The sequence below is a fragment of the Anomaloglossus baeobatrachus genome, chromosome 6, assembly GCF_048569485.1.
Source record: "Anomaloglossus baeobatrachus isolate aAnoBae1 chromosome 6, aAnoBae1.hap1, whole genome shotgun sequence".
Lineage (NCBI taxonomy): Eukaryota > Metazoa > Chordata > Amphibia > Anura > Aromobatidae > Anomaloglossus > Anomaloglossus baeobatrachus.
Window position 1 is genome coordinate 419,440,978 of NC_134358.1, and position 22,380 is coordinate 419,463,357.

Here is a 22,380-nt window from a genome sequence, read left to right on the forward strand (position 1 = left end):
CACAGAAGAGATTTGCAATAAATACGGAAGGCTACACTAACAGAAGCAGGAAGAGATCCTTTGTATGTATGCATGTATATATATATATATATATATATATATATATATATTTAGAGTATATCACAAAAGTGAATACACCCCTCCCATTTGTGTACATTTTTTACTATATTAATTCATAAGATAATAATGAAGATATGACACTTTGGTACAGTGTAAAGTAGTCAGTGTACAGCTGGTATCGTACTCTAAATTTGGTGTGCCCTCTAAATAGCTCAACATGCAGCCATTATTGCCTAAACCGCTAGTAACAGAAGTGAGTAAATACCTGAGTGAAAATGGCCAAATTGTGCCCACAGTGTCAATATTTTGTGTGGCCACCATGTTTTTCAAGCAATGCCTTAACTTTCTTGGGGATAGACTTTACTAGAGCTTCACAGGAGCCACTGGAATCCTCTTCCACTCCTCCATGACGAAGTTAGAGACCTTGTGCTCCTCAACCTTTTATTTGAGGTTGCCCTGAGATGCTAAATAGGCTCTAGGTTTGGAGGCATGCTTCTCTAGTGCAGCACCTTTGCCTTCAGTTTTTTTTTAGCAAGGCAGAGTTTATCTTAGAGGTATATTTAGTGATGTTATCATGTTGGAATGTAAAGGCAGGGGATCATGAATTACTTCAGTATGTCACAGTACATGTTGGCATCATGGTTCCTTCAATAAACTGTAGAGCCCCACAGACGGCAATACTCATGCAGCCCCAAATCATGACATTCACACCACCATGCTTGACTGTAAGCAAGACACACTTGTCTTTGTACTCTTCACCTGGTTGCCACAAAATAAGCTTGACACCATCTGAACCAAATTGGCTTATCTTAGTCTCATCAGACCACAGCACATGGTTCCAGTAATCCATGTCCTTAGTCTGCTAGTCTTGAGCAAACTGCAGGCTTTCTTGTTCATCATCTTTAAGAGAGGCTTTCTCCTAAGACAATCATCATGCAGACTAATTTGATGCAGCATGCAGCGTATGCTCTGAGCACTGACAGACTGATGCCCCACCTCATTAACCTCTGCAGCAATGCTGGTAGCAATCATATGTCTATTTTGAAAAGACAACCTGGATATGATGCTGAGCACATGCAGTCAACTTCTTTGGTCAACCATGGCGATACCTGTTCTAGGTGGGACCTATCTTGTTAAATCGCTGTATGCTCTTGGCCACTGTGCTGCAGCTGAGTTTTAGGGTGTTGGCAATCTTCTTATAACCTAGACCATCTTTATACAAAGCAATAATTCTTTTTCAGATCCTCAGAGAATTCTTTGCCAGGAGGTGCCATGTTGAACTTCCACTGACCAGTATAAGAGAGTGTGGGAGTGATAACCCCAAATTTAACACACCTGCTCCCCATTCACACCTGAGACCTTGTAACAGTAATGTGTCGCATGGCACCGTAGAAGGAAAATTACTAATTGTGCACAATTTGGCCATTTTCACTTAGAGGTGTACTCACTTTTGTTGCCAGCAGTTTAGACATTAAGGCCCGTGTGTTGAGTTATTTATAGGGCATACCAAATTTACATTTTTATACTATTATACAAGCTGTACACTGACTACTTTACATTATATGAAAATGTCTTATGTTTAGTGTTGTCCCATAAAAAGATATAATAAAACATTTAGAAAACTGTGAGGGGTGAATATCATATCCCAAACTCATTTGGTAAAATAAGGATAAAGTGTCCAACCCTTTTCGATTGTTCCTTATTGTACTGTAGTATGATCTGCACTGACTTACAAGGTATGCTTGAAAGAGACCTGAACAGGTCCAAATGTCACATTATGGTGAAGTTAAAGAACATTGTATATTTCACCTAAGTTTTGAGGTTGTCATTCGTCATTGCTACATGCTAATTGCAAGTGGACTCCTTGGATTTTGGACATGCATCTTTTTGTGGGCTTATTACCCTGATCTTGGTCCTTGTAAGAACTGCTGCAGATTGCTTTTTCCTTTTGACTGCACTGACTTACTATATGATTATATGCTTCATCTACTAGACTTCATTATTATTATTATTATTTATTATTATAGCGCCATTTATTCCATGACGCTTTACAAGTGAAAGAGGGTATACGTACAACAATCATTAACAGTACAAAACAGACTGGTATAGGAGGAGAGAGGACCCTGCCTGCGAGGGCTCAGTCTACAGGGAATGGGTGATGGTACAATAGGTGAGGACAGAGCCGGTTGCGCAGTGGTGTACTGGGCTGAGGGTTATTGTAGGTTGTAGGGTTGTTGGAAGAGATGGGTCTTGAGGTTCCTCTTGAAGCTTTCCACGGTAGGGGAGAGTCTGATATGCTGAGGTAGAACATAAAGCATATCTTATAGATAAGAGGGAATCTAATGGCACAACTCGATGCAATATTATACGAATTGTGATACACTGGTTTGATATGCCAAAATTGGTCTACTTAGTTTACGGATTAATTCAGCAGAACTGAGTTCAAATGTTGTACTCTTAATACAGACATTACATTCTTAGGTAAGTTTTGATGCCTTTACATCTGCAGAGTTCTGCCCTTAATGACTGCTGACTGGTGGTATAGCATATTGATGGGTACTCTTATTTTCCATAGGTTGATGCAAACTGTGTGGAATGCATTTGGACACCATGCAGCTTGCATATTGTCACCAACATATCCTCTACTTACATGATGGAATCTGATGCCTAAAAATAAGCCAGCCATTGCAATGTTTAGATATTGGGAACAAGCATTCTTACGAGTGCTGATTTGACCAATTATTGGCTTGTGTAAAGGGCCTGAAGGTTGTTCAGTGAAAGATTAGCTTAATTTCATGTAAAAAAAATTTTTGAGTATTTGTCAGCTTTAAAGGGGAAGTCTTTGCTGCTGCAGACTTCTGAGAGCACTATGTGAATTCTCGAGGCTGGTGCCAGTTGTGGGTGGTCATGTGACCGCAAGTATGCTCTTTGAATAATTCTATACTCATTCTGACTTGACTGTATCTGGCATCTCTCAAAACACTTGCACTGAGTGACCAGATGTATGCGAATCAGGTGCCAGAACTGGAGAATCCTCACAGCGTGATATGCACAAGATGTGATGATTCACAAGTCTGCATGTCATGATTCTGCAGTGGTGCTCTGCACTCCTGCAGAGTCAATACTGAGCTTCATATTTTTCCCTGGTTCCCGGTCGAGTCCTGTGTGGTGTGGGAGGGGTCTGTTCTTTGGAGCCTCGTTCCAGGTGATTGCTCCACGTTATCTTGGACCTGTTTCACCTGGAACGCTGCCAGTGATAGTTCCTGTTTTCAGTGCATGTTTCTGGTACCCGTAAGTGTCTGACCTGATCTTGTCCCGCTACCTAGTTCCGCTGTTCCCCTCCCATCTCCTTACCTACTGACTTTATTCCCTGACTACTTGACCTTGGTTTGTTCCCTGACTCCGATTCTGCTCGCTCTCTCTTACTTACATGACCTCTCTGTTTACCGACTCTGGCTCGTCCCCTGATTCTGGCTCTGCTCTCTCCTTTTGTCATTTACATTATCTCCTAGCTTTTGACCCCTGGCTTGTTTGACTGCTCCTCACTAGGTGTACCTAGCAACAACTAGTGTACAACCAGACAGATCCACTTTACTATTGTGCCTGGTGACACCTAGTGGTTTGGTGTCTCTTTACACCTGGGTTCTCTTCTTCACACTGCAGGCTTGTAGTCTAAGGCTGGAAAACTCCTTTAACCAGTGTTTTGAAGAATTTTTATATTAATTCTGGGGTTTCTTCAGTTTTAAATGTAAGAAAGAAAAGCAAATCAAGTAATGGACTTGTCAGACAATTGTGCTATTGCGGTAACAAAAATAGACCTTCACTCACATGGGGAAAAAAATTGGGATTGAGGGATTGATACCTATCATCAGATTGCCTTGGCACAGTATCGGATAGCAGTCATGTTCTTCTCCTATTCTTCAGATGTGATCCAAATACTATCTAGTCTACCTCTGTAAGGCTATGTGCGCACAGTGCGTTTTTCGCGGCGTTTTTGCGCGTTTTTCGGGTGCGTTTTTGGCCTCAAAACTGCAGGACTTTGCTTCCCCAGCAAAGTCTATGAGTTTTCTTTTTTGCTGTCCGCACACATCTGTTTTTCTTACCTGCGTTTTTGAGTTAAAAAAAAAAATGGACATGTCAGTTCTTTCCTGCGTTTTTCTGCATTTTCTCCCCATGCAATGCATTGGAAAAACGCAGCAAAACACAGAGATCAAAAACGCAGCAAAACGCAGCCAAAAACGCACCAAATCGCGGCAAAAACGCACGCGTTTTTTTATGCGTTTTTTCGACGCAGGTGCGTTTTTGTGCGTTTTTAGCAGCCAAAAACGCACAAAAACGCAGCGTCAAAAAGAGGCAGTGTGCGCACATAGCCTTAATATTAGGATATTATTAAACCGTACCATTGATTCTATACACCCAAAATTTAAGGCTAGCCACCAGTGTATATCAAAGAAGGATTTTATAGACTGGAGATAAAATGTTTAGCAAGAAACTATTCCCAAGTTAGAATGCATATTTGTATTGAAAAAATAATGCAACACAGGAAAGTTTTTAAGAAAATGAAAGAAGTCATATATGTATAAATTCTAGCATTATTAGTGTATTGTTTCCTGAACGGTACGGAATAGTTGTTTGCTGAATGCAATACTTCAAATTAAATATATTCAAATGAGTTAACTCAGAACACAGCTGTCTCAAGAGATCCACAAAGTTTTGTTGTGCAAATTAGAAAGGTAGCTCTGTAGATATATTTTACTCAGATGACACAATTTTATGGGCCTTTAGCTCTTTTCCATGAAATTTTCATTTTTTTTCCAAATCAGAAATTGAATTCCTTTGCCTTGAGCTTCTTTTCCACCTCTTAGTTAACATTTCATTGTTAATCCTGAGTCTCAAGGCCCTGTCTTTCTATATGTCCTGTCAACACAAGGGTATTAGAATTGTGAGATATGGATATCTTTTTGTCACATAAATCTGCATCAGATAAATCTACCTGCTGCCACCAGGCAGCTCTCAGCCCTTGGGAATCTTTTGTGAGTGTCATATTGTCATAAGCAAATCAGTTCACATTTAGATTGTACCTTAGGTGAAAGCAAAGTCCCATGGGAATATTATTATTATTTAATAGAAGTGCATAATATGTACTTACTCAAAATTCCAGGGCAGAACCTGTTTTAATTACAATATTTTAATATGTGATACTTATCTATTTAACCAGTGATACATTAGTATGATTCTGCATATATTCAGCTCTTATTTGTGCATTTTATCAAGCAGAAATAGAAGTGACACGCAGAATACTAATAGTTTAGGGAAATTTACAAACTTTAATTTCCTCTATGATTACAGCATATGAAATAATTTTAATAATGAACAAAAAAGTTCAAAGTTAGTGATATTAAAGTTTAAAGTTGGTGTTATTATATTTGTATGCCTATCGCCCTCTTCATAAGTCAGTGATTCCGGTACGTATGATGTTTGTTTCTATACATACCGGAGACACATACATATGCAGACCCATTAAAATCAATGTGTCTGTGCACACATCAGTGTTTGCACAAAGACCGTATGTTCGTATGGAGCACACGCATGTCCATGTGTTCTGCACGGAGACATGTCCATTTTTCTTCGGCAGCACTGATGTCACACAGACCACACACTGATGGGATCCGTTTGACATCAGTGGAAATGTACCGGAGAAAACACGTGTCTTTGAAATAAAATTTTCTCTTCTTACCTGTCTCCAGCAATGGTGCCTTCAGCGCTGCTGTGACTTGCTTATGGGTCCCGCTTATTATGCTTATGAATATTTACTGCACCGCAAATGTTTTTCCCCCACGTATGAAGGGGGCCTATGAATAAGGACCGAGGTCCAAAACAAATACTGCAGGTCTGAGGGTCCGGAGTATGCTTCAATAAAGGAATATTTTTTTATGAAGAATGGATAACTTGATCAACCTACTTCATTTTGATTATAATAATGACTCTCCTACCAAGCAAGAACAGTGTCATATTACAATTTTAAAGGGCAAGCTATTCTACATACGGAGTGAGGAGATTTTTAAGCTGCAATATTCCTCTGGGAAATATTCAAAGAGACAATCTGAATATTTCCCAGAGGAGCATTGTGGCTTAAACGTTTCCTCACTTGAGTGCTGGAATGGTGTATCAGTCTCCTTATGAAGAATAACTTCCCCTTTATACTACATCTTAGCCTCTCATAAAGCCACAGCAGACCTCATACTTTGCACTGACGAGGGACAACCATCCCGAAACACCGTGTCTGTAAATTGAGGTTTTGATCTGGTATAAATCTTAAGTCATATGACAAGACTCGGTGGAGGGTCACTTTGACTTCTAGGATTGCTACTTATAATAGGTGGCACCAGAGTTTGTCTTCTTTCTCCCTAAAGAGACAATTTGATTAACAATTTTAGTAACAAAAGTTAAATCCCTCTCCTCTCCCACCCTTCTTATTGCCCAGCTTAGTTAGGATTTTTTTTTCATTGTATGATGGTGGGAGGAGGGAGGGGCTAGAGGCAGATGGAGGGGCTAGTGACAGAGGGTAGAGCTAGAGGCAGAGGGAGGAGCTAGATGCAGAGCTCTGCCCCTCCACAATCTTCTATCTACATTAAGTCTCATCAGTAACAATTACCATCTCCTATCTCAGTAATGGGAAAGTCTTCACTGAACACAAATTTTACCTCAGAATTTAGAATGTTGATAATGACCGATCAGTTCTGGCAAAGAAAGAAGCAAATGTGTATAAGATATATTACTAAGTTGCTTATTTTCATGTGTACTATAGAATTATGAAATGAAAATGCTTCTACAGGATGAGCTGTATCTTTTACTGATATTTTTGGTTGCACATAATCAAAGACAAGAGAATAAATTCAAAGCATATCCACTTTTCTACTAATCACTAACATTTTGGATTCATCAGGATCCAAATTATTGTTATGCAATTTGCTTAAATACAGCAAAATGGACAGGCAAATTTAACATTTTATCATTTTTAACTTCTTTGTAAGTCCTACTTTTCTTATGATTTGGGACCTGGAGAAACCTCAGAGCAGAATATATAACTTTAATGAAAATCATGAGAAATAGAATTTCCTAGCCAAATTTGAGTAAATCTGTGGAATTTGAATTTTGGGACATTTGCCCACCTTTATACTGTACATAGCTTGTTGTGTAACTGTTATTAACCTTTTATAGGATGAGAATAAAGCAATTAAGGGTATGTTTACATGGCGTCTTTAGACACTGGCGTATCTGCATTATATTTGTGATGTAGGAAGAGACTTCAGGAAAAGACCCTCAAACTTTTCTCTTGAGCGTCTTTTCTGACAAGATTTTGGTTCGTCTTTTTTGGCATCTTTTGCTTATATTCTATGAATAAAATAGTGGCAGTTAACAAACAAAAACCACCAGAAGAATAGACAGGTCACTTTTTATCCTCTTAACTTCTTAAGAAGCCTACAGCAGTTAGAAGTGATAAAAGATGGCAGTAACATTGGTTTTGCTCAACTTTGCAGTGGGAAAAAAATTGAAACTATTAAAGTTTTTTTTCATTATAAATCTGACGAACAAGCTTTGATTAATCGCCCCATTGTTTTTTGAGTTTTAAATGAATTGTACTACATCCCAAAAGCCTACACGTATTAATCTCTCATTGCAGCCATATTTGGGCTTGGTTTTGGTAGAATTTGAATAATTTTTATTAAAATAATTTTGAATACATACAATTTATGGATGAACTTTATTTTTTGTGGGTGATCTAATCCAGCATTTTTTTGTCATTCGCCATGTGGTATGTGTCATTTAATTTTACTCTATGCTGTACATTGCTATGATTACAGTAGAACCCTATATAAAAATGACAGGCAATCTATTAGAGCTTCCTCACCTGAGCGTACAACACGGCCAAGTGCAATCCGATGCTTTATCAGATATCACTCGGACCGGTAATATACTATGAGGCAGGGCAGATCAGCAATTTTTTTCTCATTTCGCCATGAGAAAGAAATTGCCGCATGCCGCGAATGGCTCCGATATTCAAATGACACGCTCACATACATGTCTATGGGTGAGTGGGAAATCATTGGACTGCACTCGGATGTCATACGGAAGCCATGTATCACAATATGAAAAATGAGTTTACATCCACCCAAGAGACTGAGGTGAATACAAGTTATATGCTGCTAAAAGTTCCATCCTTCTCTACCTGCACCTCTACATCTACCTTAGGCCTTCTTCACACATCTGTGTGTCCAGTACATGTGACAACCGTTTTCACATGTACCGGAGACACGGGCACACATAGACCCATTAAAATCAATGGGTCTGCGCACACATGCGTGTTTTCACATGGACCATGTGTCTGTGTGAAGCATACATGAGTCCGTATGCTCCACACATAGACATGTCCCATTTTTCTCCGGCAGCATGGGTATCACACGGACCGCACGGAGTGCACACTAAGGTGCTTAGTGTGACATCAGTGTGAGATGTACCGAGAGAAAACCATGTGTCTGTGAAATAAAATTATTTTCTATATTTACCTGTCTCCAGTGCTGTTGTCTTCGGCTCTGCTGTCACTTGCTTCTGACCCCTGCTCATTATGCTCATTGCATATGCACTGCACTGAGGACCGGAAGCAGCAGCAGCACCGGAAACAGCAGCACCGAGGACAGGAAAGTATAGAAATTCATTCTGTCCATGTGCTATGAGGATTTCACATGGATAGCACACTGACAGCACACACTGAACACACACACGGACACATACACACCTACACCATGGACCATGCAAAACGTGTGTGTTTTCCACGGACGTGTGAAAGTGGCCTTATAGAGTGTACTATGGATCATTTTCTATCATAGCCAATGATTGGTCAAATTTCATGTAAAGGACATCATGACTACAGAAACAAAGACTGCAGTGGGAGAAATTTGAAGGGTGAGAATGGGAAATTTTGCTGTTCTTATTCATAAGCAACTTATATTAACCCCTTAGGGAACATGCAATTTTTCATATTTGTGTTTTTTGTTTTTCCCTCACCTTCATTCAAAAACTTTTTTAAATTTTTGAGGCATGAGTTGCATGAGACCATCCATTTTATCATATGATGTATTGAAAAGTGGGAAAAAATTCCAAGTATGGTGAAATAGCGCACTTGCTTTTTAATTTTTTTAATTTATGGTGTTCATTTCACTAGTGATATGATTTTACAGATTAGTATGATTACGCAGATATAAAACTTGTAACGTTTTACATTTTTGGGATATGAAGTTCTGTGAGGGATTGTTTCTTGTGCTTAGAGTCAATGTTTTTATTGATATAATTTCACGGTATGTATGGAATTTTGTGTACATGTTATTATATTTTATTCTGAGGCTACAGAAAAACCTCTATTCTGGCATTATGATTTTTTTTCTGGTTATGCTGTTTACCGATCAGATCAAATTATTTTATATTTTGATACATTTTGATGCAGTAAAACCAAATATGTGTATTTAAAAAAAAAAAAAAAAAAAAGTTTCCTAATCTTTAATGTAAGAGGGGGATTATTTGAATTTAGTTTTATTTTTTCATGTTTTTTCAAACTTCTTTCTACTTCTTACTGTATTTCATAGCCCTCTTAGGGGACTTAAACCTGCGACGATCCGATCATCTGTACAGGCTGGTATCACAGGAGTACTGTGATGACAGACACCTGGGTTTTCAGCAGACCCCTGGTTGTGAAGTCAGCTCATTCCGACTATGTCACGTGCCAATGAGGCATTAGAACAGCATGCCCTTATGCTGGCGTGTTTTAAATGCTGCTGTCATAGATTGACAGCGGCATTTAACAGGTTAACAGCCATGGACGGAGCTCCGCTTCACTCACAGCTATTAGAGGCAGATAATATGTAAATATATCAGCAATCATCTCCGATGATACGGGCTCGGGGTGCAAGCCCTCATCAAAGGCACAGAGACAACTTATGACGGACATAGTACATAAAAAAAGGCCATAAATATAAAAGTCCCAGACAACTACTTTAACCTCTTCACCGGGTGTTTTTGCCCTTTTCCATTTTTTTTTTTGTCCTCTCTTTCTTCCGAGAGCCGTAACTTTTTTATTTTTCTGTCAATCTTACCATATGAAGGCTTTTTTTTTTTACAAGACAAGTTGTACTTTTAAATTAAACCATAATTTTTGCCATATAGTGGACTAGAAAACAGTAAAAAAATTTCAATTGTGGAAAAACTGCAAAAAAAGTGCACTCATACAATAGTTTATGGGATATTTTATTTACCATGTTTACTATATGGAAAAACAGATCTATCTCTGTGATGCCTGAGGTCGGTGTGAGTTTGTAGACACCAAACATGTATAGGTTTACTTGTATCTAAGGGGTTAAAAAAATTCACAAGTTTGTCCAAAAAAAGTGATGCACATTTTGCGCCATTTTCCGTGACCCATAGCGTTCTCATTTTTTGGGATATGGGGCTCAGTGATAGCTAATTTTTTGTGTCTGGAGCTTATGTTCTTAACTGTACCATTTTTACAACGATGCTAATTTTTGATCGCTTGTTATTGCATTTTGTGCAAAATTTGCTGCGCCGAAAAAAAAATAATTTTGGCGTTTGGAAATTTTTCTGCCGCTACGCCGTTTAGATTAATTGATTTTAGATTTTGATAGACTGGGCATTTCTGAATGAGGTGATACCAAATATGTGTATATTTTTTATTTTTTTAACCCTTTAATTTTCAATGGGGCAAATGAGGGGTGATTTGAACTTTTAGGTTTTTTTTATTTTTTTAATTTTTTAAAACTTTTTTTAACTTTTTTTTATTTCACTAGGTCCCTTAGGAGACTATAACAATCAGCAATCTGATCATTCTTCCATTACTCCAGATCATATCTACACAGCTGAGATCTGCAGATATGGTGCCTTAAGGGGGCTTTACACGCTGCGACATCGCTAATGCGGAGTCGTTGGGGTCACGAAATTTGTGACGCACATCCGGCCGCATTAGCGATGCCGTTGCGTGTGACACCGATGAGCGATTTTGCATCGTTGCAAAAACATGCAAAATCGCTCATCGGTGACATGGGGGTCCATTCTCGATTATCGTTACTGCAGCAGTAACAATGTAGTTCATCGCTCCCGCGGCAGCACACATCGCTATGTGTGATGCCGCAGGAACGAGGAAGCTCTCCTTACCTGCCTCCCGGCCGCTATGAGGAAGGAAGGAGGTGGGCGGGATGTTCCGGCAACTCATCTCCGCCCCTCCGCTTCTATTGGGCGGCCGCTCAGTGATGTCGCTGTGACACCTCATGGACCGCCCCCTTAGAAAGGAGATGGTTCGCCGGTCACAGCGACGTCGCCGGGCAGGTAAGTATGTGTGACGGGTCTGCGCTATATTGTGCGGCACGGGCAGCGATTTGCCCGTGTCGCACAACAGATGGGGGCGGGTACCCACGCTAGGAATATTGGGACCGATATCGCAGCGTGTAAAGTAGCCTTTACTCTCACTGCCGGCGCTCTGCTGACATTGAGAGAAACTGACTCCTGATTGCTACAGTCGTCATCACATGACCCTTGTGCTACCATGGCAACCACCGGACGTCACATGATCGCATCATGTGATTACCAATGGGGGTGGGTAAGTTACCGTTATGGCTGCATGCATATACATCTCGCTTCCAGATTTTGGCAGCAAGATGTAAGGGGTTAATAATCATGGGTGGAACGCGATTCCACTCGCGACTAGCAGGCACACATGTCAGCTGTTGAAATCAGCTGATATGTGCGCGGATTGCCACGGACTGCCCACGGCAGGGGGCGGGGATTACCCTCACACGATCCATGATGTATCCAGTACTTTATGGGTCGTAAAGGGGTTAAGATTTTTATAATTCCTTTAATGGAAAATTACATATGTGACATAAACCTGACAAATTCCTGATCTCCTGCAAAGCAATGTGTTTGAATATATTTTTAGTAGAAATGTAGTGATACTTTTTTCCTTCAATGTACAAATCTTTTGCAGCTTTATCAGCCTTACATAGAATTATTTTGTTATTTGTGCTTGGTGTCCCTATTACTACACATTTGCTTACAATGATAGACAGGTAGAAGAAAATAAAGAATTAATTTGAATAAAGTAAGTCTTTATGCAATTCCCACTGCAATGTAATTACATGGTATATATCAACATATACTCACCAAAATGTAGCGGATGATTTCACAGTAAGTTAAATTAAATATCTGACAAAGAAAATGTGTCTAGTTCATAAAATGGATCCAGTAGGGTCATTAGTAGACCATGAATGTTAATTATTTCTCTTTTGACTCTGTAATAATTGATAAGGTGCTCCATATAATAAAGGTACATAAAATTTCAGGATATAACAAAATATTTACATCACTGGGTTTTACAAAAGAAAAAACCCTTTGCTGATATACATACAGATGTCGCAGCAACCAAATAAATGGGAGCGGTGCAAGACTAGTAATGCAAAGCTCTAAGGCGCGTTTCACACATTATTTTGTTTCCATCAGTCACAAACTGTTTTGTGACTGATGCGACGGATCTATCACAGATTGTGGTAAAACTGATCGATGGATCCATTGAAAAAATGGATCCGTTGTAGCACTTTCTTTTAATGCCAAAGGTTATTTGCTGTTGAAAACCTATATCACCCCATCCCGTAAGAGAGAGAGAGAATAAGAGAGAAAGAGAGAAAGAGAGAGAGACTTTTTTAAGACCAGAAGTGAATATACACCCCATCTGAGTATGCCCAGTAACAAAAAACAGATCCATTGGCTGATTCCGTCATTTGACAGATGACGACAGATCCTGCGCCCATAGGCTTCCATTCTACCAAACGACGGATGGTGACGGATCCTTCACTGCCCGTTTTTTCGATGCACACAAAAAAACCGATACTGTAGACGTGGTCTCCGTCATAATTTTCAAGGGATGCATCATACGACGGATGAAACATGAGGTCATCCATCGCAATCTGTCACTAATACAAGTCAATGAGAAAAAAACGTATCCAGCGCTGGATCCGGTTTTTTCACATTTTGACGGATTGTGACTGATGGCAAAAAACTGATGTGTGAAAGGGGCCAAAGTCTACATTATTGACTAAGTACTACCAAAATGGTATGATACCGAACACGCATACCCATAATACTCTAATTGCATAGGGCACCACGGCCATTCATTTGGCACCCACTGGCATTTGTGACTTGGTGCCCTTCTGTTATTGGCTGATGTACATAATTAATGCTTTGCCCACCTTTACATTCCAAATTATTGGACACTGCTTTGCTATCATTTTATTTTGTTTAATTATGTTCTTATTTTATCACAATGTTAACAATTCCTTAGAGCAGCTCCTGCCGAAATTCCCATAAAGGGAATGTATGAGCGCTGATGAAGATATTTGCCAGAGAATTATTTTAGAGACAAAACTTATTAGCGACCTCTTATAACCACAACACGTTTCAACAATCCACTGTTGTTTTCTTCAAGTGATACCTGATACCTGATATTGTCTCTAAAATAATCCTCTGGCAAATATCTTCATCAGCGCTCCAACAGACTGAATAGCTATTTTTCACTCTAAATATCTCAGAACACAGTCATTAATGTCTAAACTGTTAGCAAACAAAAGTGAGTACATTCCTAAGTGAGAATGGCCAAATTGTGCCAAAGTGTCAATATTTTGTATGGTCACCATTATTTACAAACACTGACTTAACTCTCCTGGACACATGAAATACACTAGAGCTTCACAGGAGCCACTGGAATCCTCTTCCACTCCTCCGTGATGAAATCAAAGAGCAGATGGATATTAGAGACATTGCACTCCTCCATCTTCCATACCTCAAAGATGCGAGATAGGGTTTAAATTTGGAGACATGCTTGGCAAGTCCAGCACCTTGACTCTCAGTTTCTTTAGCAAGGCAGTGGTCATCTTGGACGTGCAATTGGGGTTATTATCATGTTGTAATACTGCCCTATGGCTATTTTTCCAAATGGAGGGGATCATGCTCTGCTTCATTATGTCACAATACATGTTGGCATTCATGTACTGTGTCCCAAACCATGACACTCCCACCACCATGCTCGGCTTGGCCATGCTTGACTGCAGTCAAAATATTTTCATACTACTCACATTGTTGCCGTCACACATGCTTGACAACATCTGAACTAAATAAGTTTATCTTTGTTTCATCACAAGACATGGTTCCAGTAATTAATGCCCTAAGGCGGGTTTTGCACACTACAATATCGCAGGTGCGATGTCGGTAGGGGTCAAATTGAAAATGACGCACTTCCAGCATCGCATGCGACATCGTAGTGTGTAAAGGCTCGATGATACGATTAACGAGTGCAAAAGCGTCGTAATCGTATCATCGGTGCAGCGTCGGCGTAATCCATAATTACGCTGACGCGACAGTCCGATGTTGTTTCTCGCTCCTGTGGCAGCACACATCGCTGTGTGTGAAGCCGCAGGAGCGAGGAACATCTCCTACCGGCGTCACTGTGGCTTCCGTAGGATATGCGGAAGGAAGGAGGTGGGCGGGATGTTTACATCCCACTCATCTCCGCCCCTCCGCTCCGATTGGCCGCCTGCCGTGTGACGTCGCAGTGACGCCGCACGACCTGCCCCCTTAAAAGGAGGCGGGTCGCCGGCCAGAGCGACGGTCGCAGGGTAGGTGAGTCCATGTGAAGCTGCCGTAGCGATAATGTTCGCTACGGCAGCTATCACAAGGATATCGCTGCTGCGACGGGGGCAGGGACTATCGCGCTCGGCATCGCAGCATCGGCCTGCGATGTCGCAGCGTGCAAAGTACCCCTTAGTGTCCTTCTCTTCAGTAAACTGTTTTCTACTACATCGTCTTTAGAAGAGACTTCTTCCAGGGATGCAGATCAATTTGATGCCGTATGCGGTGTATGGTCTGAGCACTGACAGGCAAACTCCTCCAACCCCTTTAACCTCAGCAGCAATGCTGGCAGCACTTATACATCTATTTTGAAGAGACAACCTGGATATGATTCTAAGCGAGTGCACTCAGCTTCTTTGGTTGACCATGATGAGGCATGTTCTGAGTGGAACCTGTCTTGTTAAACAACTTGCATGGTCTTGGCCATCACGTTACAGCTAAGTTTCAGTATTGGCAATCTTTTTATAGGCTATCTTAATGTAGAGCAACATTTTTTTTTCACATTCACAGAGAATTCTTTGCCATAAGGAGTCATGTTAAACTTCCTCTGACCAGTATTAGGCCTGTTTCACACGTCAGTGATTCTGGTACGTTTGTGCTTTTTTTTCTACATTCCAGAATCACTGACATACGCAGACCCATTATAATCAATGGGTCTGCTCACACATCAGTGATTTTTCACTGACCTTGTCTCCATGCGGCGTACACGAGTGTCCGTGATTGCCGCACGGAGACATGTCCATTTTTATCTGGCATCACATGTCCAACGGACCACGCAGTGGTGTGATCCGTGAAACACGTGCCAGAAAAAAATGTGCATATAAAATAAAAATCATTTTTACTCACCCGGCTTTAGCCGAGCTCTCTGCAGCCTGTTCTGCCTGCTGCTTCTGAGCCGGCTCATTACTGTCATGCATATTCATGAATGCACGACACAGCCGACCCGGTAGCAGCTGCTGCGAGGGTCAGCGCCGGCCGGATGCTGCACCGCGGGAGCGTTCAGCACCATGGAGAGCGGGAGCGGGCACAGCTGAGTTTATTTCTATGTGCAATCACGGACCACGGAGAACTGAGCCCAGACTGCACTTAGACAACCCACGTGTGCCGTGAATCACGGCACACGGAGGGACATGTGCGTGTTTTACACATCAGTGGAGAACGTCTGTGTTTTTCACTGATGTGTGAAACGGGCCTAATAGAGTATGTGAGCGATGAAACCAAATGTAACACACCTGCTCCCAATCCACACCTAAGACCTTATAACACTAATGAGTCACATGATGACAAAGAGGAAAAGGGGCCAACTGGGCACAGTTTGGCCATTTTCACTTAGGGGAGTACTGACTTTTGTTGCTAGCGGTTTAAACATTAATGACTGTGTTGAGTTATTTAGAAGGCACATCAATTGCACACTGTTATACAAGCTGTACTCTGACTACTTTATATTGTATCAAAGTATCATATATTTAGTGATGTCCCTTGAAAATATATAATAAAACATTTACAAAAAATCGTATGGGGTGTACTTACTTTTGTGATAAACTGTATATACAAAAGTTGAAAGAGCTAAAATTGGACTGTAATTTTCTTTTTCAACCTGTCTCTTCTTCTGACAATTTGAAACCTTTTCACCCTCTTTGTACTAAGAAATTCTCTCAATATATCCATTTTGTGTATTACTTTTCTTGGCTCACATCATGTCACCATTCAGTATACAATTACTGTAAGTTCCTTGGCTAGGAGCACTCCTATTTACTTTCTTCTTGTATACTTAATGCCCTGTTTGGATGTTTCAGCTCCTTTTGCTAAGTGCGTATGTCTTTGAAAATGTATATTTAAGAATAGCTGTATTGCTTTGTAAAGACTTCATTATTGGCAACAGACAGGTGCAAGGACATTTAAGTAAATGTGCTGTATATCTCGTAGAAGGAATACAATCATAAAAAAAATGTATAGAACAGACCATGCAAAGGTTTATATCTCTTTGTTATACAGCTGGAACAGCAGGCAACATACTTTCCATTGTCTAACCAATTCTATGTAGTCATTGTAGTTTCCTGAATCCATTAGAGTCACACGTGCAGCAGAGGTAGAAGCGAAAAGAAGCAAATTACAGTCAAGCCGTGACATTATTGCATTAGATAGTGTCTATCTGTATGTGTATGTATGTAGCAATAAGTAACACCTCTGGAATAGTAGATTTGGTATTTTGAATAATTAATTAAATTGATTTTCTATCTATTTAAGCCAAAGATTTCCTTACATTTTGAGAGCGTTTCAATAAGGATACATTCATCAGCTATAAAAGTGGTGATAGCATTCATCTATCAATCTTGGTCAATTTTTTTATGTCAGCTTAAAGACTCCAATTTTTACAATCAGATCCAGTTCAAGAAATATCTCTTGAGTGAGTAGAAAATTTGACAAGAAAAATTCAGCCACATTTGAGAGAATGGAGTAAAATATTCTTGAGTTCAAAACATTATTTTGAGGGGTTCAACATACCACTGCTTATACTTTTAGGCCTCTTTCACACGTCCCTGAAAAACACGAATGTTTTTCACGGACGTGTCAGAGGTGTGTTTTGCCCTCGGTGTGCCATGTGTATGGCACACGTGTGTTTTTCATGTGTTATCCGTGATAGCACATGGAGAATGGGAACTTTTTATTTACCTGTCCCTGGCGTCGCTGTCCGTGGTGCTAATCTTCAGTCTCTGGTCCTGCCGACTCCCCTCTGCTTCCGGCCGCAGTGAAGTGAATATTCAATGAGCATAGTGAGCGGCGGTCGGCAGCGAGTGACAGCAGCGGCAGAGTCTGCAGGGTAGGAGAAGGTGAGTAAAGGGGTTTTTTTTTCACACTGACACATGGCTTTTCTCTGGTGCGTACATAAGGATAAGGCTGCACATCAAACATACAGTAGATAATAGTATAATGCCATAAACATACCAAAAAATATTGAAGCATACAATGAAAAATGCCACTTGCTAATTTGAAAGTGTGAATAATGAAATGCATACCTGCCATGAATATTAGGAAAAAGGAGATATTTAGCAATCGCATTGATCAATGTAACTGAGCCCCAAAACCTCGTCAAGGTATATCTCTATATTGGGGTCCCTAGCTCTATGACCCTTACTGTGTGTCATCTCATTGCAATTAAAAACTGCTGTGTGTGAAGAGGGGTAACCAAAGACTTGCTTATATAGGAGTTTTAAAAAAACATGGCCGAAAGGGGTGGAGCTGTGTTCACATTCAGAAAAAAAACTTCATATTACTAAATGGGATAACTGAAGTGAGCACTAGTATATATTATGAGTGCAAGCCAAAAAAATACATAGTACATAAGGATAAGGCTGCACATCAAACATAGATAATAGTATAATGCTATAAGCATACCGAAAAATATTGAAGCATACAATGAAAAATGCCTCTTGCTAACTTGAAAGTGTGAATAATGAAATGCATACGGTGAGTGTCACACGGAACACATCCGTGTGGTCCATTTGCAATATGTGTGACACATTTGCGTTCCGTGTGACACCCGTGATGCCGGAGAAAAACGGACATGTCAGCGTGAGAAACACACGGACACACGTAAGTTGGGAACGGACACACGTTCCATTTGAAAATACTTACGTGTGTCCAAAATATTAGGAATACCTAGGTCTACGTGTGTACGTGTCTCCGGTACGTGAGAAAACTGCCAAACACAGACCGGAGGCACATACGTGTGAAAGAGGCCTTAAACATTATTTTTGAATAATATTGATGTTAAATGACTTTCTTATGTACTGGTATTTTGTTTTCATTTCACCTAAGATCCGTATCCGTAATACTGTATTTTCCGTATTATAAGATGCGCTTTTTTCCCCCAAAATTGTGGGTAAAGTTGTGGTGCGTATTACAATCTGGATATGGCTTACCGGGGTGGCAGTGGTAGAGCAAGGTCATAGGAGGCAGAGTCGGCAATACTGAGAGCTCGGAGGAGCAATGGAGCGGCTCAAGAGGGTCACAGGATGGAGTGTTTTGGCGGCAGGTGCATTGAGCTTTCTGCGGGCTCTATTTAATCGCCTGCGGTTGATGCAATGCACTTCAAGAAAATGGCCATGGAAGCGGCGCGTGCACAGTGTGACATGATGGACTTCAAGAAATTAACCACAGAGTTCTATCTGTGCACGTGCCGCCTCCACAGCCATTTTCTTGAAGTCCATCTCATCAACCGAGGGCGATTCAACGGAGCTCATAGTCAGACCAATGTCATCTACCGCCGAGACAGCCCATCCTCTGACACTCTTGAGTCACTCCAATGCAGGGACATCCCTGCATCCCACCAGCAGATCAATGGTGCCTGCCACTGCCGCAGTATCACTGACCCTCCTGAGCCGAAACACCTTCTCCTCTGAGCCTGCAGCATTGCTGACCTGGCCTCCTGTGACCTTTCTGAGCCGCTCCACCACCGCCGCTCCCCTTGGTGAGCATTAGGATTAAAACGCACTAGGATTATAAGACAGACCCTCATTTTAACATTAAAAATTATTTTTCCCATTTTCCTCCTCTAAATTTGGGGTGCGTCTTATAATTCGGTGTGTCTTCTAAAACACGGTATATTTTCCAACGTTGATAAATCTTGGAGTATAAAGGGTCTATCCAGGACTATTTTATATTTTTTTTACTATTGATCTAAAAATTAATCACCTGCCTGTTCTACCCAGCACTGGCTCAAAGTGGTCATTGACTTCTCCTGATGACAATTCAGCTGCTCCTTATCAACAGAGCGGTGTTACGAGGGGACTGGCGGATTAGGATAAAGGTGGTGAATATCCCAATCACCAGTCGGAGTCCACAGTGCTCCAAGATGGTAAAGGAGCTGCAGGCAACCCATAGGTCATGTGGAAAATACAGAGCTGGGTGGCTCCAAAATAATATGAGCCTGATCCAAGTTAGGCATCACTTGGACCAGGAATATTGTGAACCCTGTTCATGACACAGGTTCCACACACCCAAACCAGGAACTCCCCTGTTAACATTGCAGGGATCCTGGGGTACACTGCCCGTGTGCGTAGGGGACACACCAGAACAGTCAGTGCAGCAGCGGCAGCCCAGTTAACTCCACTGGGCTGCTACAACAGAAATGGAGTGATAGGAGGGGAAGTGCGGCACCTGCTCCTAACATGCAGAGCCACGAATCTTGGCATGACAGGCACCAGACGCCTAACCCTACCTACCGCTTCCAGAACTAGTGGCTGTAGACTGCAATGTGGCTTGATACATGTGCAAAGCATGAATGGAGAATGAAGACTGCACACCTCCATGCGGTCTCAAGGCCCTTTTAACACCTAGGGTCCACCCCAAACCCAGTGTGAGACACAATGGCACCTCTAGGGGCCAATAGCGGAGTGCCACATCATCAGTGATGTCATCAGCGGCCTATCCGGAACTGCCACGTCACTGATGACACAATGGTAGCACTGCCCCAAACACCCTACCAGTCATCGTCTGATGAAAAATGATGGAATGCCAGGTCATAGAGGTGGGCCTCCGCGAGCCAGTCTGGAGTGACCACATCATCAGGACACCTGACGCTATCCAACCTATCAGGGCCCGCCACCTCACAGATGTGCCCAGTGAAATCCTGACCGAACTTAACCTCTGATACACTAAATATCTGAGCATGCTCAGTAGCCTGGACAAGAGACTTAAGGCCGCTTTAAACGCTGCGATCTCGCTAGTGAGATCGCTAGCATGCGTGGTCGCCCCCATCGGTTATGCGTCACGGACAAATCGCTCCCCGTGGCGCACAACATCGCTAGGAACTGTCACACATACTTACCTGCCTAGCGATGTTGCTGTGACCGGCGAACCGCCTCCTTTCTAAAGGGGTGGTTCGTTCGGCGTCACAGCAACGTCACTAAGAGGGCAACCAATAGAAGCGGAGGGGCGGAGATGAGCGGGCGGAATATCCCGCCCACCTCCTTCCTTCTGCATTGCCTGTGGACGCAGGTAAGGAGATATTCGTCGTTCCTGCAGTGTCACACATAGCGATGTGTGCTGCCGCAGGAACGACGAACAACATCATACCTGCAGCAACAACAATATTTAGGAATAGAGGTGCATGTCAACGAGCAACGATATGGTGAGTATTATCGCTCGTTAACGGTCGCTCCTGCGTGTCACACACAACGACGTCGCTAACGAGGCCAGATGTGCGTCACGAATTCAGTGACCCCAACAACATCTCTTTAGCGATGTCTTTGCATGTACAGCGGCCTATAGTCTCAGAAATCAGACTATCAGCCCAACACAGGACTTGGACACAGATCGAAGTCCAAGTACCTGAGCAAAAAGGCTTTTCGTACTAAGTGTGGGAGCATGCTCAGTAGCATGCTTAGCCTCAGAAATGATACTAACAGGCTGAGCATGTTCACTAGGCAAAACACTGGACATAGGCTCTGGCTGGGGCAAGTTGGCACGTGCATGCGACCTAGCCGCCTCTCCACACTTTGACATGGAGGAAGAAGCAGCCAGCTGGACGACCCGAGGTATGGCCAAAAATGGCGGCCGGTGCCTGGGCGTAGCAGGAACCGCAACAGGCTGCTTGCGGCTACGGCGATGCTGATTTTTTACAAGCGGCTTTTCCATGTTGAACTGTTGACAAGCAATGATTGCCAATGTCATACTGATTAAAAGCGAGCTGTCCACAGTTAGGCAGTGGTGAGCCGTCTGTCAATCATTATGACGTCGACAGTCACATCCCATCAAAATTGTAGAGTAGAAGAGTAGCCGCTGCTCTGTGGATGTGATGTCAGCAAAAACTGCAGATTCACCGGTAGAAGTTCGTGACGTTCTGTACCTAGAGAGATCAGTGCTAGGTCAATCGGCAGGTAGGTAGCAACTATCTGCCTGTTAATTCTTAGATCAAAAACCTTGCTCAAAGAAGGTCATATGACAATTGGCAAAAAGTCAAAAAGATGCAAGACCTGTGTCAGCACTAGAAATACTAGAAATCATATAAATGAATTGCTTATGAGACATGTAGACTAAAACAATATGATTGTTTATTGAAAATATTGAAAATTTAATTAAAATAATAGTAAAGTGGACATTAATTCAGCAATGAAACAGATAAGGCAAAAGACACACAAAGGGCAGGCGTGGATCCTAAGATAATTGCAAAGTATCACATAGAAATATTGTAAATGACATAAGGTAAAACTGCCACCAGATTATATTAATACAATCCCCATATAGATAATAATAAGGGACTGTTACCCAAACTAATAGTATATGCACATTTACAACAGTGTATAAAGTATTCATACAACCTCTATGCAGATGGTAAAAAGGGATTATTGCCCAAAATAATAGTAAGTGCACATATATAGTCAGACACACAACCAACCGATGTTACAAAAAGATTAGTATGTGCACATGTACAACAGTGTACAAATCATTCATACAACCTTTATGCAGAAAAAATAAGGGACTATTGTCCAAAGTAATAGTAAGTACACCTATACAGCCAGAAGCACATCTAACCGTGTAAAAGTAAGAGGTGGTTGTAAACCAGTCCACATAACG

The 22,380-nt window shown here is 41.5% G+C and overlaps 1 protein-coding gene across 1 annotated transcript in view; it reads left to right on the forward strand.

Moving 5' to 3' along the window:
• The window catches only part of CNTNAP2 (contactin associated protein 2), a 2,823,191-nt gene that overhangs the window by 1,360,456 nt on the left and 1,440,355 nt on the right, over positions 1–22,380 (forward strand). The window lies entirely within an intron of this gene.